Here is a 15,574-nt window from a genome sequence, read left to right on the forward strand (position 1 = left end):
CACAAAAATGAAAAAAAGTAAAAAAAAAACCAAAATTCTTATTTTAACATCCCAGTTTCATTAAAAAAAAACTCGGTTTAGCAAATTATATACACATATGTATAATACATACAGATATGTACATTTACATGATTTTTTTATATACATGTGTATAATTTAAGATAAATGATACTATACATATGTGTATATTACGTAACTAAAGATTAAATAAAATTATACATATGTGTATAATACAACGTTTTTTTTTTGTTTTTAATGAAACCGGACAGAAATATAAGAATTTTGTTTTTTTTTACTTTTTTAAAATTTTTGTTTTATGATTTTTTAAAATATTTTTTTAAAGGTGTTTTTAGTTGTCTAAAATGGTTCTCAATTTGTAATGGGTTCTCTTAAGATCCTTACCCTATATATATATATATAAATATATATATATGTATATAATAAAAAGAAATAGGATCTTGATTATGTCGGGTCAGGACCGTGATCTGCTTGGCCAGCACCCCAATGTACCTGGCTAAGATCTAATTGATACGTCGTGGTGCTGATCGTGTTGAAGGCTGGCTCTATACCGGCAGAGTGTGACCTCTCGAACTCGTGGTCAACCAGCCACATCAGTATGTCCTTGGGGCGGTCAACAAAAAACAATAAAACATAGTTTGACACTCTAGTCTAATACTTTCTCTAAAACAACTCATTTTAATCCACTCCATTTTGTTTAAAACCTGTTTTAACCTGAATCAAATAAATATGTATATATATTTTTAATGATGCTAGTTTTGTCCATGACTTATTTTTCTTATAACCTGCATTGACTCAAACCCGTTCTCACTTGAATCCATAACCCAATTAATCCCGCTCGACCTTCTCAGTTTACGTGGCTTAATTTGAAACACCAGAACTTTGGTGAAGTTTCTGCTAAGAAATAAAAAATGAAAAGGTCGCAAATAATAATTACATTCGAAATAAAAAATATAAAGCGTTGATCGTCCACTTCAGGTGGTGGATGGCTGCTAGCAGCTTCTTCGTGTGAAGTCAAAGTGTGTATTCTCTGCCTCCAAATCATTCACATGGAACCTGACGTCTATAAGTACCACTTCATTGTTGGCTTCTGATCTCAAACTCATTCACAGAATTAATATCCCATCGAAGCTATATATAAGTTATAACAATGACATACAAAAACGTGGAAGAAGATGCCAAAAGCCCACTTGTCACTCCCTACAAAATGGGCAAATTTCAGCTTTCTCACAGGTACGTAATCAATTTCTACACACCAACGACATGACAAACATTGCATTCTTTTAATAACTTAATTTTATGAGCGTATATATAGAGTTGTTTTGGCCCCTTTAGCAAGGCAACGATCGTACGGCAATGTCCCTCAGCCACATGCAATCTTATATTATTCACAAAGATCAACCAAAGGAGGGTTACTTATTTCGGAAGCCACTGGTGTTTCCGACACTGCGCAAGGGTTACCGGAGACTCCGGGTATATGGACCAAAGAACAAGTGGAAGCTTGGAAGCCTATTGTGGATGCTGTTCATGCCAAAGGCGGAGTCTTTTTCTGTCAAATTTTGCATGTTGGCAGGGTTTCTAATACTGGTATTGTTCTTAATTAATCACCTATTTTGCAACCAAAATCTGTTAAAATGGTTATGGAATTTACCCTTTATACGTTTTTAAAACAGGTTTTCAGCTGAACGGGCTAGCCCCAATATCTTGTACCGACAAAGGATTAACGAATCTAAAACAAGGCAGTGGCACTGATATTACAAGCTTTACACCTCCAAGGAAGCTCACAACCGAAGAGATACCACTCGTTGTTGATGATTTTAGAACCGCTGCAAGAAATGCAATTGAAGCTGGTAACATAAGTTCTTGATCATTGCTAGAGGCTGTTAATTATTATATATTCTATCATACTAAGAAACAAATAAAGTTGGTCCTTTCGGTATTGGGCTAAAACCAAAAAATTGTTTTTTAAGTTTTTAAAAATCGTTTGGTTTTGGTTTTAGGTTTGGGTTGAAAATTTTGAGTCGCAAAAAAAGTTGGCCAACAAAAATGCATTCGGGCTTAAATCTTTTTTTTTATAATTATTATTTAATTGATTATAATACATTTGAGCTAAAATAAATGGGTTACACTATTTATTTATTTATTTACTTTTTACAACTTTGTATGAAATTACAGGTTTTGACGGAGTCGAGATTCACGGGGCCCACGGCTTCCTAATCGACCAGTTCATGAAAGACGGCGTGAACGACAGAACCGACAAGTACGGTGGTTCTCTAGAAAACCGTTGCAGATTTGCTCTAGAAGTAGTTGAAGCCGTTGTGAACGAGATTGGGGCTGATAAAGTTGGCATCCGATTATCCCCATTTGCGGACTACAGGGAGTCGGGTGACTCAAACCCAAAAGCTTTAGGTCTTTACATGGCTGAATCTATTAACAAGTACAATATTGTTTATTGTCATATGGTGGAACCTAGGATGAAAACTCTTGGTGAAAAGGATGATTGTGCTGATAGTCTTGTACCTATGAGGAAAGCGTTTAATGGGACGTTTGTTTCGGCTGGTGGGTATGATATGGAAGATGGTAATAATGCTGTGGCTGAGAATCGGACCGATCTTGTTGCGTATGGTCGTTTGTTTTTGGCGAATCCAGATTTGCCGAAAAGGTTTGAGCTTAATGCGCCTCTTAATAAGTATAACAGGGAGACGTTTTACACATCGGATCCGGTTATTGGGTATACGGATTATCCATTTTTGGAATCCGGGGTCTGAGTTGAATGGAAGCGAGTTTGGTGAAAACTGAAGATTCCAGGAATCTTGGCATTGCCAATTTAGTGTCTGCTTGTTTGTTTGGTGCTCTCTTTTGTATTAAAGCATGATTTATTATTGTGTAATTTTGTATTCAAACATGATTTATTATTGTGTAATTATATATATATATATATAGTTTGGTATTTTATATATGAATCAACCCGATATATCGTAAAGCTGAATAGAAGGATCGATGAAAACGATGGTTTAATAGAAGCATCCTTAAGCTTATATGGTCAAAAATTGGCAGAAGTGTATTAATCTTTTCTTTTCTTTTTAAATATCAATTCATTTTCAGACACTCACACCTATTTGCTTTCGTTTTTAATCACCATACTATTATCCTTTTATATAGTTTTTATTCATATAACACTTACAAATTAAAATATGAAATATTACACATATAATAAAATATGAAATATTACATAATTATGTAATATTTACTTTACCTGATTAAAACAAGGACTCGTCATAGATTAACTATGAATACCATAAATGTATCACAGAGACGTACTGATACGATAGGGTTTCGATTGGTATTTATTTTTTCTTAGTGATTGTAAAGGAGGGCGCTTGGCTATATTGGAAATCATAGATTAATTATTATAGAGTAATTATGTAATTAAATCATAGATTAATTATTATAGAGTAATTACATAATTAATTACTCTACTTGTATATATAATTACTTTACTTGATTCTCACGTTTAACACGTTAATTTTATTTATATATATGCTTCACATCACACAAATATATAAATATATCTATAACTACAAATTTCATAAAAAAATAAATATTTTATATATATATATAGCCAACTAAAAAGAAATATTAATACACAATGGTTAACGGGAATGACAAATTATAAATATAAATATTTGGGATATGATTCGTGTAGACTGGTATGTGATTTCAGATGATTGAGCCGAGTATCATCCAATCCCATACTGACTATATCTATACTATATACAACATAAATCCAATGCACCTCTTAAATTTAAGAGGTATAGTAAACTAAGCAAAATATACAACACAATGCATGAAAAATATGAGATTCTAGGGCATCACGTACGGTTGTATTCAAATTTTATAACAAGATAGTTTTAATTTTCGTCCTTCAACTTTAATCAATTCTTATTAATTTATATAATAGTTACACTTTTACCCCTTATTATAAAAACCTAACACTACGACTTTTAAACGGTCATAACATTTTCACACGTTAATATTTTGTTTTTTTTAAATTACATCCTAAAAAGAAGCATTTTATTCGTTTTAACTTGAGTATATGATATTGCTACAGATTATTAATTTTAAATACCTAACGTGTAATGTGATTACCATTTAGTACCGGCATACGGGTCGGGTGGGTTTGTCTCATGGGTCAGAACGGATTGGAGTCGGAACATGTCAATACAAAAGGGTTAATTTGGTCTCATTTGGGACGGGTTCATGTCAAAAGCAACCAGATCAAAATTAACGAGCTTCGGGTTAAAGCGATGTCAAGTCAGAACGGGTTTTGTATCAAAATGGTTGGGTTAAAAAGAGGCTTATTTGAAATTATTGTACATTTCATCCTTGCTTCTTGATTTCCGCGGATGAAATGTGCGTGCTGGATTGCTCAGGTATAGGTAGTATAGGCGCTGTGTGACACGCTTATCAACACCAGTTACCCATCCGATGCCACGTTAACCACCTACCATTGCCGGGTAACGCACGTACCATTGCGAGGTTACGTGCGTACCAACACAGGTAACGTTCGCATGTACCTCGTTACATGTAACAACATGAAAATTTCGAGTTCAAAAATGTCAACTTTTCAAAGTTAAGGGACTAAAATGGCTAAATTCCAAAGTTGAGGGTTAAAAATAAAAATTCTGTTTTCTTGACCCATAGCGGTACGCGCCGAGTCAAAAGGAAAACCCATCGCGGTACGCGATGGGATTTCTGACAGCGAGACGCGAGGCGAGCCACATGTCCACACGTGGCACATCGGTCGCCACGTGTCCTGACACGTGGCCACACGTGGCACGACGTCCGCCACGTGTCAACACGTGGCACATCGTCTGCCACGTGTCAACACGTGGCAGACCTACTGGGAGACTCACCTGGGCTACGTCGCAGTACGCGACGGGTGCCCATGGACCGGGCGCGGTACGCGATGGGACCCCAGAGATGGTCAATAAATAGCGGCCAAGGGCAGCTCATTTCTGCACACCAAATCTGCTCTCACTTCTCTCTAATCTCTCTCTAGCCATACCTCGTTAAGCATACCATATTTCCTCGATAAACGTGTCCCGATCTTTCGCTTGTGTATCAACATTTCCTCGAAGTGCGTGCCACCCTCCACCCACATACATACCAAGCATGGTGTTTGTTCTCGAAGCATGTGCCATCGTGTGTTGAAGATTGGCGTTCATCGATTTGCGTGTCGAGAAAAGAATTGATCAAGAAGTAAAGCGGCGTCGGAGTGCTGCTCAATTTTGTAGGGTTTCCAATACGCCAATAAGGTTAGGCGTAATGTCAACTGAATATAATATAATATTATACTAAAAGGCTTAAGCCTTAAGTCGAGGTTATACTCGATACCTCGATAAAAGAGAAATAAACATAACAAAGAAATGAATGAAAGATAAAATATTGAATATTGATACGTATATATATGTGTGTGTGTAAGTATATATGTATGCTCTTTGTTATGAAAATATTATTTAATGAATAATGAGTATTCTTAAATAATAAAAGAAAAATCATACGTTTCTTGGAGAAGAAGAAACGTCGGGTTTTTAATATAAACTAAAGGTTTATAATTTACTTTTAAACTAAAGGTTTTCAAGTAAAAGAAAATGAACTAAAGGTTCATCGAGGATTGAGATAAGACTAAAGGAGCCGGATCGTGTATCCGACTAACAAATATTTATACTCGTACTATAGGTGCGAGATAAAGAAGGGAAAGACCCTTGGACGGTGAGTGAAGCCGATCCTAAAGAGATTAGGTGAATACGCCCCCAAACTTTTACTTATTTTAAAATGAGTCAACTTGTTTTATGAAATTGTTTACAAGGAACTATGTGTTCCTAAAACCGTTATAAATAAAGGGTATAAACCTAGCCCTCAAGCTATGGTATACGTATGTCTGGATCCTTACATAGGTGGTACTATGCGATGAATGGGCATGATCGCACCACCCTTGGTCGTAGGATGCTCTCCTGCAGGGAGTACGACCGTTGTGTATATTTACGGGTACTTAACTAAGTCGAACGCTGCGGTGTTTGCTGAGGTGACCTAGAGTAGAGGCTCGTATTTATAATGTGTTATAAGTAATATTTTTGTTACAACTTAAACGGGTATTTTTAGATTTCCGTCTTTTGAATGTATATATAAATTACACTTTCGATCCTTAAAGTTATATAAGTCTTCCGCAAATTAACGCGACTCTGATTTAATTACAAATACGATACCAACTATTGGGTCGCACTCCTAGGCCCTAGATGGGGGTCTGATAGGTTGATATCAAAGCCATCGATCTTAGCGAATTTTGTATCATAAAACAATACCCAAGCTTCGATCCAAGTATAGGAAATAATTGTTTATGTGTTTTAGGGATAAGATAGGCTGGTAACCTTTTCTTTCCCTCCACATTCTAAACCACCTGAAATGTAGATGTCATTCAAAGCACATATCGCAAACTTTATACGCAAAGCTAAAGAAGCAGGAATTGCCGAACCCTATCCCGAAGACAACATGAGTGATGGATACTACGAGGCATACTTTGACCAAGACGTGGAACACGATTTGACCAAACCGGTGTATTAACCCGGAAGCCGACACTACCCGATAGATGTTCCCGAAAGTCCACCAAAACCAAGAGTCGAACCATCAAGACACTCCAGCTATCACCCACCAACCATGTCGATGTATCAACCATCTGAAATACCGACATACCATCCCTCGGAGATTCCCACTTATCAACCATCACAAGAGCCACAACACTACCCCACTGGATATTTCCCAAATGCACACCTATCCTATACCTTCCTTTCAAATCGACCCATAAAAGAAGAACCACGAACCCCATCCTCTGACTGGATGCAGTGTCACTCTGACCCACGGAGATGGCTTACTGGAAGCTCCACCATGAATGAAGTCAACTCACAACCCAACAATGGCGAAAGGCCGTCCCGCAAGCCCAAGATGAGGGTGATGATGCCCTACGAAAGTTTCAAGATGCCCTCAATGGAGAACGAAACTACACAACCTATGGAGGAAGGTGAACCAGAAGAAGAGGAGGATCCCGAAGAAGAGGAGGATCCCGAAGAAGAAGAGGACCCTGATGAAGAGGAGGACCTTGAAGAAGAAAATGAAGAAGAACAGAAAGAAGAGCATCCTGGAAACCCCAACGATATATCAAGCTCAATGGAAGGATTACTCACTTCCCGAAATCCAAGCTACGGTTCCGTCGACCCGTATGTTCAATATCTGGAGCAACTAAGGAACCAAGCTTCGTCAAGCTTCCCGCCATTTCAAGGGAGAATTCCTTCAATTCAAGAGCAAGCTGATGAGATTCGCGAGCAAAATCAAGCCGCTAAGACATACCTCTACCTTGCATCTGACCAGACTTACGTCCTGTATCCTGAACCGCGGAATCATTACGAGATGGTGACACTGGGTTACTGCGACCCACCTCCGCAATACGGATACTCAAACGTAGTCCCGCAGTCGTATGAAGAGCATTTGGATCGTGCTCTGCACGAGACCGACGACTGGAGAAAGAAGGTAGATGAGGAAGGAAAGAAGAAGAAAAAGATGGGAGAGAAACTTCTTCACAAATGCAACAAGTTAACAAGGGTAGTGAAGAAGTTCTTGAAAGACTGAAGATGGTGGGGAGAAGTGGAATATGAAGATGTGTGTTAATATAATCCTATGTGTAATATGTGTATAATAAAGAACATTTGAAACGTTCTAATGTAATGATAGGATAATATATATATCGTTGGAACGATATATATATTTGTATTGTAAAATATATATATATATATATATATATATATATATATCTTATGTGATATATATATATGTGTGAAATAAAAATGTGTATTTAATGAAAGAAACGTTGTTAAAATTTTCAGACTATATTGAAAAAGATAAAAGAAAATGTTTGAACAAAGCAATAATAACGAGAATGCTCGTAAAGAAAAAGAAATCAAAGACAATGGGAAAGGCCCCGAGAACGAGCAAGAGGAAGAAATTCCCGAAAAATACATGAATAAAATTCAAAAGATGATAAAAGATGCGGTTAGGGAGGAATCTTTGAATAGATCTCACTCTTGACAATCTCGAAAATCTCAATCTGTTAATCCTTCTAAACCTGTTAAATCTCGTCCTAATCCATCTCGAGTTGAAGAGAGTGTGCATGAGTCTAACGCCGATGGTGGAGTTAGGCAAAAGTTTAAGAAAATGAAAATTAGTGGGTGTTCGTTTAAGGACTTCAAGTACTATGGACCAAAAGAATTCCATGGTGACAAGGGAGCCATCACTACGGTGAGGTTGCTTGAGGATATGGAAACGATTGTAATAACAAGTAAGTGTTCCGAGGAAGAGAAAATTCAATACTCAGCTCTAATGTTCAAAGGAGAAGCGCACGAATGGTGGAATGCGTTGTTGATGAGTAAGGGAAGAGACGTGATGTATGGCCTGACATGGGAGGAGTTTAAGGCCGTGGTGATGGAAAAGTTTTGTCCCATGCACGAAACCAATCAAATCCAAACGAAATTTCTCAATCATAAGGTTGTGGGGACAAATCTTCGGGAGTACAACACTAAATTCCTGGAGTACTGTCGCCTTGTTCCCCAGCTGGTTAACCCTGAGTCCAGCAAAGTTACAAGATATATTTGGGGACTCCCGCGGGAAATCCGCGATATGGTAAGGTCACACCTACCCTAAACCGCTGACTCTGCGATGGAGTTGACCGGTTATTTGATGGGCGGCATGGTTCGTAACAAGGAAGAAGACAAGAAGGTTACGACAACATCAACTCAAGGAAGAACGAGCGGTGGAAACAATCGATTCAAAGGTAAAGGCGTGAACCAAAGCCGATTTAATTCAAACGCCACGCAATGCAAGATTTGTAGGAGGTATCACAAGGGACGATGCAACTTCGCCCCGCCTTCTAAAGTTTGTGAATCATGCAATCGCACAGGTCACGATGTTGCTGATTGCTGGAAAAAGAAGATGACTTTCTACAATTGCAAGGAGATGGGACATTTGAGTTTCGAGTGCCCAAAGAACAAACCCGCCGCTAGTGGTGCGGGTGGAAGTGGCCAAAACAAGAAAGGAAACGCTCGAGTCTTTGTACTCGACACAAAGAAAGCCGCCGACCTGCCGGAAACCATCACCGGTATGTTTTAGTCAACGACACCTATGCTAGAGTTTTATTTGATTCGGGTGCCAATCTAAGTTTTATAGATTATAATTTTTGTAGTCTATTAAACGAACCATTAACAAAATTAGATAAAACTCTAAGCGTCGAGACTGCTAGTGGTGAAATCGTTAAGATCTCCAAAGCCCTTGAAACGGAAAAATCCTTTTAGCTGGTTATTTGTTGCCTATCTGTTTATTGCCTATGAGTCTGGATGGTTTTGATATTGTACTTGGTATGGATTGGTTATCCGATAACCATGCCCGTATCATCTGCAATAGCAAAATCATTGAACTTCAAGCCCCCGATAAGCGAACGATTCGAATTGAAGGGGACAAAGACGCTGGCCAAGTTAGCATAATCTCTATGATTAGGGCTAACAAATGTTTAAATCAAGGATGCCTCACATTCATGGCCTACGTCATTGAAGAGTCCAAGACAAAAGAAATTAAAGATGTTCCTATCGTTTCTGACTTTTCTGATGTCTTTCCTGATGAACTTCCCGGAATCCCTCCCGATCGTGAAGTAGAGTTTAGGATCGATCTTGTTCCCGGTACTGATCCTATCGCCAAAGCTCCGTATCGCTTAGCGCCAACTGAAATGAAGGAGTTAAAGAAACAACTTGATGAATTACTGGAGAAGGGTTTCATTCGACCAAGTTCGACGCCGTGGGGAATGCCAATTTTGTTTGTCAAGAAGAAGGATGGTTCCATGCAAATGTGTATTGATTATCGTGCGTTGAACAAAGTCACAATCAATAACCGTTATCCACTCCCTCGTATCGATGATCTTTTCGACCAACTTCAAGGTGATAGCTTCTTTTCAAAAATTGATCTTCGTTCCGGCTATCACCAACTTAAAGTCCAATCCGAAGATATTCCAAAGACCGTGTTTCGAACAAAGTATGGACATTATGAGTTCACGGTTATGCCGTTTGGACTTACTAATGCTCCGGCCGCGTTCATGGACATGATGAACCGTATTTGCAAACCTTACTTGTATAAATTTGTTATCGTATTCATCGACGACATACTTATTTATTCTAAGTCAAAGTCCGATCATGAAGTCCACCTCCGTACTTTGCTTGAAATTCTTAGAACCGAGAAGTTGTACGCCAAGTTCTCGAAATGCGAGTTCTGGTTGCACGAGGTGCAATTTCTTGGTCACATCATCAATGTTAACGGTATTCAAGTGGACCCCGCTAAGATTGAAGCTATCTCCAAGTGGGAGGTCCCGAAGTCGCCAACAGAGATCCGAAGTTTCTTAGGTTTGGCCGGCTATTACCGTAGGTTCATCGAAAATTTCTCTCGAATCGCCGTTCCCCTAACTTCTTTAACTCGCAAGAACATCAAGTATGAATGGGGAACGAAGCAACAAGAGGCGTTTGATATACTTAAACAAAAACTCACCCACGAACCTATCTTGGCTTTGCCAGAAGGTACTGAGGATTTTGTAGTCTTTAGTGACGCATCCCATTCTGGTTTGGGATGTGTACTAATGCAACGCAAGAAAGTTATCGCTTATGCGTCTCGACAACTCAAGGTACACGAAAAGAACTATACGACTCACGATCTAGAGTTATGCGCCATAATCTTTGCACTAAAGATATGGAGGCACTATCTCTGTGGAGCAAGATTTACCGTGTACACTGATCATAAAAGCCTGAAACACATTTTTGATCAAAAAGAGCTCAACATGCGCCAACGGCGATGGATGGAAACGCTCAATGATTACGATTATGAGATTGTTTACCATAAAGGCAAGGCCAACGTTGTGGCTGATGCCTTAAGTCGCAAGGAACATGAGAAGCCCAAAAGAGTTCGAGCATTGCGCTTAGAACTTCAAATCAATCTCTTTGAACAAATCAAATCCGCGCAAACGCAAGCGATCAATGAAAACCAAATCTCCGACGAAAAACGTAATGGCACCATTGACTCATTAGTCAAGGGTGACGATGGTATCCTTAGACTCGGAAATAGAATTTGGGTACCAATCGTTGGAGGACTGCGTGAGAAAATCTTGAATGAAGCTCACAAGTAGAAATACACGATGCATCCCGGAAGTGATAAGATGTACCATAATCTAAAGGCAAACTATTGGTGGAATGGAATGAAAAGGGATGTCGATTCGCATGTTGCGAAATGTTTGAAAGTCAAGGCTGAACATCAAAGGCTTTCAGGATTGCTTCAGCAACCCGAACTTCCCGTTTGGAAGTGGGAGTTAATAACTATGGATTTCATTACTAAACTCCCGAAGAAGACTCGACAACACAATGCAATATGGGTAATTGTGGATCGTCTTACGAAATCCGCACACTTTATACCTATTAATGAGTCGTACTCTATGGATAGATTAGCGCGTATCTATGTAAACACTATCGTTTCGTTACATGGAGTACCGCTTTCTATAATATCTGATCGAGATAGTCGTTTTACGTCTCATTTCTGGAAAAGCTTCCAACAAGCTCTTGGTACGAAACTTAACCTTAGCACTGCCTATCATCCACAAACCGATGGGCAAAGCGAAAGGACGATTCAAACGTTGGAAGATATGCTCCGCGCTTGTGTGATCGACTTAGGTGGAAGTTGGGATGACCACTTACCCCTAATGGAATTTTCGTATAATAATAGTTATCACGCATGTATTCAAACCGCACCATTCGAGGCGTTATATGGTTGTAGGTGTAGAACGCCTGTGTGTTGGTCTGAAACCGGAGACAATCAATTATCTGGACCCGAGATAGTCCAAGAAACCACCGACAAGATTCTCCAAATCCGTGAACGACTTAAGACGGCACGTGATCGCCAAAAGAGTTACACCGATGTCCGTCGTAAGCCTTTAGAGTTTAATGTTGGTGACAAAGTGTTATTGAAAGTCTCGCCTTGGAAAGGCGTTGTTCGCTTCGGTAAGAAAGGAAAGTTAAGTCCTCGATTCGTTGGACCCTTCGAGGTACTTGAACGAATCGGCACTGTTGCATACCGATTGCGACTGCCCGAGGAAATGTAAGGGATACATGATGTATTCCATGTTTCGAATCTGCGTAAGTGCTTGACCGATGAATCTTTGGCTATGCCATTAAAAGACATAGAAATAAACGAGAACTTAAAATTCGTAGAACGTCCAATACAAATCGAAGATTCGAAAACAAAGAAACTAAAAAAGAACGTTGAAAATTGTGAAAGTAAAATGGGACTCGCGTAGAGGGCTCGAATATACTTGGGAACTCGAATCAGAAATGAGAAAGAAATACCCCCATTTGTTTATGTAAAGCAATCTCGAGGACGAGATTTGTTTCAAGGTGGGGAGGATGTAACAACACGAAAATTTCGAGTTCAAAAATATCAACTTTCCAAAGTTAAGGGACTAAAATGGCCAAATTCCAAAGTTGAGGGTTAAAAATAAAAATTCTGTTTTCTAGACCCACAGCGGTACGCGCCGGGTCAAAAGGAAAACCCATCGCGGTACGCGATGGGATGTCTGACAGCGAGACGCGTGGCGAGCCACGTTTCCACACGTGGCACATCAGTCGCCACGTGTCCTGACACGTGGCCACACGTGGCACGACGTCCACCACGTGTCAACACGTGGCACATCTTCTGCCACGTGTCAACACGTGGCAGACCTACTGGGAGACTCACCTGGGCTACGTCGCTGTACGCGACGGGTGCCCAGGGACTGGGCGCGGTACGCGATGGGACCCCAGAGATGGTCTATAAATAGCAGCCAAGGGCAGCTCATTTCTGCACACCAAATCTGCTCTCACTTCTCTCTAATCTCTCTTTAGTCATACCTCGTTAAGCGTACCATATTTCCTCGATAAACGTGTCCCGATCTTTCGCTTGTGTATAAACATTTCCTCGAAGTGCGTGCCACCCTCCACCCACATACATACCAAGCATGGTGTTTGTTCTCGAAGTACGTGCCATCGTGTGTTGAAGATTGGCGTTCATCGATTTGCGTGTCGAGAAAAGAATTGATCAAGAAGTAAAGCGGCGTCGGAGTGCTGCTCAATTTTGTAGGGTTTCCAATACGCCAATAAGGTTAGGCGTAATGTCAACTGAATATAATATAATATTATATTAAAATGCTTAAGCTTTAAGTCGAGGTTATACTCGATACCTCGATAAAAGATAAATAAACATAACAAAGAAATGAATGAAAGATAAAATATTGAATATTGATACGTATATATATATATATATGTGTGTGTAAGTATATATGTATGCTCTTTGTTATGAAAATATTATTTAATGAATAATGAGTATTCTTAAATAATAAAAGAAAAATAATACGTTTCTTGGAGAAGAAGAAACGTCGGGTTTTTAATAGAAACTAAAGGTTTATAATTTACTTTTAAACTAAAGGTTTTCAAGTAAAAGAAAATGAACTAAAGTTTCATCGAGGATTGAGATAAGACTAAAGGTCTTAAGCCGGATCGTGTATCCGACTAACAAATATTTATACTCGTACTATAGGTGGGAGATAAAGAAGGGAAAGACCCTTGGACGGTGAGTGAAGCCGATCCTAAAGAGATAAGGTGAATACGCCCCCAAACTTTTACTTATTTTAAAATGAGTCAACTTGTTTTATGAAATTGTTTACAAGGAACTATGTGTTCCTAAAACCGTAATAAATAAAGGGTATACACCTAGACCTAAAGATGTGGTATACATATGTCTGGATCCTTACATAGGTGATACTATGCGATGAATGGGCATGATCGCACCACCCTTGGTCGTAGGATGCTCTCCTGCAGGGAGTAAAACCGTTGTGTATATTTACGGGTACTTAACTAAGTCGAACGCTGCGGTGTTTGCTGAGGTGACCTAGAGTAGAGGCTCGTATTTATAATGTGTTATTTGACTTTGTTATTCCTAAGCCACGTTGGGCCGAGGCAGGCGTAGTCTCGAGGGGTAATAAAGTAAAAGAAAATAATTTTTCGTCAGCGTGTTCACCAGCATTCGTTGCTGACGTATTTTCTTACATTTTGCAGGTGAACAATGATAGCGCTTGGAATGACGAAGTGCTACTAATATCCGATGGCTCGGATTTATTTTGTATAAGTTTAATATGGTGGTTTGTAAACATAAACAAATAATATTTTTGTAACAACTTAAACGGGTATTTTATAATTCCCGTCTTTTGAATGTATATATAAATTACACTTTCGATCCTTAAAGTTTTATAAGTCTTCCGCAAATTAACGCAACTCTGATTTATTTACAAATACGATACCAACTATTGGGTCGCACTCCTAGGCCCTAGATGGGGGTGTGACATTACATCGTGCGGACGTCTGACTAGTTTATACAAAGATAAATCATAGTAGATAATAAACTTTTTAAGAAATTTAAGCTATATTCTTATAAAGGGCGAACTAGAAATTAAACAAAGCAGAAGAATATTATAGTTCGAGTTTAGGTATTTATGGTCGCTCATCCCTTGTTTCCTCTATAGTAGATTTCTAATTAGCATCCTTATTCCCGACCAAAGCAAGTTCGGGTATCGATATTTCCTCATCATTTTCGTAGAAGATTTTATTTGAAGGGTCAAGTTATTCTACAAAGGGGAACAAAAATGAGAAGGATGGGAAAAAACTGTAGCCACACAAAAAAACTCCTCAAAAAAAATTAAAATAAATAAATAAATCATAACTAAAAATTTAATTAAAAAGAAAAATGTAAAAACACAATAATGTTTACACCGTCTTTCTCGTTCTCATAAAAAAACACAATGGTACGTGAATTTTTTTCGTAATTGATTATGTCTTTTTTGTTTGACATTGTGTCTTTTTTTCTTTATATTGTGTTATATTACTCAACATTGTGCTATATTATATTCGGCATTGTTTATATTGTGTCTGTTTTCAGTTATAATTGTGTATTTTGTTAATTTTCGTCATTGTGTCTTTGATCTCGGCATTGTGTTTTTTCGTCAAATTTTTTTTATATTTTTATTATTTGAACGGAATGACGGCGGAAACATTTTAGTTTTTAATTTTTTTTCGTTTTCTATTTATATTTTGAGTTATGATTTTTTTATTATTTTTTTTGAATTTATTTTAAAGGTTTTTTATGTGATCACAAATCATTCTTACATTTCTCATTTTTGTATTCTTTTATATTTTAACTTTACCAATCAAGTGGCCAAATTAAGAATTTTGGAACTATGAGTCTTGTAAGTGAAATATAAGGACGAAACACAAGAATAAAAAAAGAGTCTTCTTTCATGAGGTCACCACTTGCGCAATAGAATGCACATTGACCTGGGCTATTATCAACCGTATCTTTTTCCTTTTTTTAAAATATAATTATCAACTGTATCTTAGTA

At 38.3% G+C, this 15,574-nt stretch overlaps 1 pseudogene across 1 annotated transcript; it reads left to right on the forward strand.

Moving 5' to 3' along the window:
- The first annotated feature begins 952 nt into the window (after positions 1 to 952).
- Positions 953 to 2,802, forward strand: LOC143634570 (putative 12-oxophytodienoate reductase 11; annotated as a pseudogene). The gene is made up of 3 exons (XR_013153886.1): positions 953 to 1,251; positions 1,334 to 1,868; positions 2,194 to 2,802. The product of XR_013153886.1 is annotated as a putative 12-oxophytodienoate reductase 11 (transcript).
- The last annotated feature ends 12,772 nt before the right edge of the window (positions 2,803 to 15,574 follow it).

This window comes from Bidens hawaiensis, unplaced genomic scaffold (assembly GCF_021521415.1).
Source record: "Bidens hawaiensis isolate Kalapana, Puna unplaced genomic scaffold, B.hawaiensis_p1.1 tig00000512_1, whole genome shotgun sequence".
NCBI lineage: Eukaryota > Viridiplantae > Streptophyta > Magnoliopsida > Asterales > Asteraceae > Bidens > Bidens hawaiensis.